The sequence below is a fragment of the Nematolebias whitei genome, chromosome 11 (assembly GCF_014905685.2).
Source record: "Nematolebias whitei isolate Nwh7 chromosome 11, NemWhi1, whole genome shotgun sequence".
Lineage (NCBI taxonomy): Eukaryota > Metazoa > Chordata > Actinopteri > Cyprinodontiformes > Rivulidae > Nematolebias > Nematolebias whitei.
In genome coordinates, this window is record NC_056508.1 from 29,718,536 (window position 1) to 29,722,634 (window position 4,099).

Here is a 4,099-nt window from a genome sequence, read left to right on the forward strand (position 1 = left end):
CTGCTTCTTTTTGCTCATTTCAGTTTTTTCAGCTATTCTCCTTTCATCTTATTTCTGCAAATTTTAGCTTTTCTTATCGTGGTGGAAGCGGGTGTCAGCTTCTTTCTGCAAATTAAAGTGTGCCATACTCCTTGCAGCTTTTTTCAGTTAAACTCAGCTTTTTCCAGTATTTTCAGCTATTTTTTTATGTATTTTTATGTATTTTGCTGTTATTTTTTTTCTTTTTTCATCTTTTTTGTTCCATTTCTGCCTTTTGTGCATTTTTCCTAACTATTTCAAATTGTATGAGCCTTTCAGCCACTTTCTGCTTATTTTAGCTTTTGGTTTTAAACTTTTCAGCTACTTTTTAAATTTCCACTTTTTCTGCATATTTCAGTTTCCTTTTTGCTAATTTCAGATTTTTGTGTCATCTTTTCAGCCTCTCTTGGACCATTTCAGCTTCTGCTCACTTCTGCTATACATTTCGGCTTTATTCAGCTTTTCCTACACATTTCAGCTGTTTTTCGGCTCTTTTCATTTTTATTGTCCTGTTTTCAGCAACTGTTCAGGCTGCTGTTTAATATACCATATTATTTTGCATTATTCTTGTTTAGCATATATCTTAGATCCTTGTTTCTTTTTATATTGTATATTTTTGCTATTTTTGGGTGTAACTGGGACCTTGAGTAATTTCGATCCACCTCATGTACCACGTGTGATGTGAATGATAATGAGGAACCTCAAACCTTGACGTGTCAGCTGTTGAAATTCAACTTGTATTTCCAAGCGATGAAACCTTTTCATCCTGGTTTCAATGTCTTCAGCAGCTTTTAGCAACAATTATTAAGCAATAAGCATTTACACAGCATTTTATACAATTTCTTTAGTTTACGTAATTTTCTTCCGGTAATATGTATATTTACACATCTTTGTCTATAGATTTTGATGGTTGGTTGTAGAGTAGTTTGTCATTGTCAGTTTTTGCAATGTTCTACCTAACTATTGGAGTATTTCTTCAATAAATATTTCTTATAATAACTTGGTATTTATACACACACACACACACACACACACACACACACATATATATATATATATATATATATATATATATATATATATATATATATATATATATATATATACAAATGAAAAAAGGGAGCATGTGACTGGGAGAGCTGAGCGAGCGTTAATTGGAAGCGAATGTGTCGGTTCTGGCTGTTGGTCAGAGATGGGCTGGGGTCCCACTTGGCCTCCACTTCAAAGGCGCCGCCTGCCTGACTCAAGCGCACCTGCAGCCGGTTAAATCCTGCTCTCATCACTCAGGGCGTGGAGAGACCTCTCTCACAACTTCGAGCTCTCATCGCACTTCTCTGTGCCAAAGATCCACAATGGCCCGTACTCAAGAATTCAACCTAGAATACCATACTCCGTACAACTTTCACCACAAAGTGGACCATCATTCACACGGAGGGACAGTTCCAGGGGCACCTGCACTGGGACTCACAAAAGCCATGCCACCTCCATCACTGGTCACACAGAGCTTGAACTTACAGCCTGAGCTTCAGGTTTCATGGACAGATGCCAATTAATCAGAAAGTAATTTTTTAACAAAGTGTGCTGTTCTTGTTTTAGGTAAAGGTTTCACTTTGCAGAATCCTAAAGATGTATCTAGATATGTTTACTGGAAACTTCAGGCTGTGTTGTTTAGTAAATGTTGTCTCTAATGGGAAAAATAAAAAGTCAACTGTCACTTCTAAAATATTGTTAAACCTATATGGAAATAAAGTCTAAGAACTCATAAGCTCAAACTCATTTTCCAGTTGCCTTTTATATTATTTAAAATAAACTTCATGTTGTTAGAGTCGTGTTTGTTTGTGTGTTATCATATGAAATCAAACTGAAAAAATAATTAATACAAGTGCATTTTTTTAAACCATTCATGACAAAAAAAATCATTCAGAGGAATAAACTTCAGTGCACTATACAAAGTGATCAATAAGCAATAAATATGCACTTTATGGCTTTTAATGATTTAGGAATAACAATAAGCTCTAATCACCAGCCACCATGTTAAATATGAGTCATGTGAATTTACAGTGACATCTGATTAACTGGATGACTTTATTAGACATATTTAGTTCAGTTTAATATTTTCAGACATGCACAAGAACCAAAAACTAAATAAAAAACAGGACTGTAACAAACATTTTAATGAAACATATTTGAAAAAGAAGTGAAGTACCAACTTATTTATTCCCACACTTCTCTCCTCCTATTTGCTATTTAAAAACATCCATTGTGACTAACAGTGATTCATTTTTGGTGGATCAGTTCACCCGTGCGATGCCCGAGTCAAGTTTCCCCAAATACCTCTGGTGTTTTTCTGCTTTTTGACTGTAAAGCTGAAAAATCTGTTAAAGTCAGACTGAACTTCTGGCCGTGCTTACAGCTTTTTGCACATCCTGCAAAACTGACATGAACTACGTTAATTACTACATTTTACTCCCCATGACACCTTTTTATTCACTCTTTAATTTAATAAATGGAGGCTAACTCGTTTTTTATTTCATAAAAATTTGGCAGAGAGAAAATAAAACAAGCTTTCCAGTTTTAGTTTGTTGATTCACTGTTCCCTTTGCTAACTCAGCTAGCCACCATGTGACTGACGGCTGACCTGCAGAGCACGTCACACAGACGGTTCCCTAAAACAGGAAAACACTCAGCACAAACCCATTTCTGCTCAGGAGAAGCAAGAACCATACCATTAAACTGGCCAGCATTCATAAAGGTAAATATCAGTTATGATCATTATAAAACAGTTGATTTCTTGAATTGCAAATGGGAGCAGGGGATCAAGACTTTAAGTGTGGATTAAACATAACTTGTTATCTGTGTTCACTGATGTTCTGGTCCGTGGTTTCCCAGTAAGACATTCCTGCTTCCTAAAAAGGTGCCTAAGATATGTAAAACATTAAACATGATGCTCAGGATATCCCTTTCATGTCAGCTCTGTCACCTGCTCTCCTCTCTATCGCAGCATGTCTGTGTAAGACCCCTGCAGCATGACGGCATCGTCCATCAACCTCGCAACATTCTATAACAGAATGATCAAGACCACATCCTTGGACACTTGGTGTGTTCACACGCTTTATAAAATCCATTAATGGTTATCCAGTGAGAGAGAAAGAAAAAACTGACTCGCAAGTATGCAAAGCTTTCCCCCACAGATGCCAAACCATGATGTAACGTGAGGGTCTATCATCTAGATCAGGGGTCTGCAACCTTTACAATCCAAAGAGCCATTTCTGCCCCTTCGCTCACTAAATTTAAATGTCCAGAGCCACAAAACTTACCCCAACTATGATCATCTAGTGGTGGTCTGTGGACCACTTTAGGTTGTTGCAGGAGGCTTTTCAGCATCCTCTAGTAGGAGTGACATAAAACAAAAAAATCTAATGATTTTAAACATACATTGATATTTTTACATTTTAAGACGAAGGAAAAGACAGGATTATTTTAAAGAAAGATTTATTTTCATAGTTTTTACCAACAAAAAAAAAGAAATTAAACAATGGTGACACAAATTGCAGTTTACATATCCAATGTAAGTTTTATTCATTCAAGGCAGTCAAATTTGTTCATAATTTTATTATTAGTAAGACTGAGAGTTACCAGATCGAAGCAGTTACCGGAACGCTCCCTGTCAAAATAAGAGCGTTCCCAGATCCTGTTTTGGCAGGATCCGGCTCAAATTAAGCCCTGCCACACAGTGATAGCTGAATTTGGGAACTAGTGAGCCCCGTGACCCAAAAAGGAAGAAACAGGTAAAAGATAATGGATGGATAGATGAAAGTATGGAAACTTAAACAATGAACTATGCAGGTCTAGTGTTTTTTTGTTGTTTTTTTTTATTGTGGAAAAATTAAGTAGCTTACTTTAAAGAAATAAAGCATAAAGTTAAAATATGTTTAACTCCTTGTGTTAGTACTAGTATTCACAAATTTGCTAAATAAATTATATGAAACTGTTAAAATTGGAATGTTGTTTGTTTTGGTCAAACCTTGAAAGAGCCACTGCAGAGGAACCAAAGAGCCGCATGTGGCTCCAGAGCCACAGG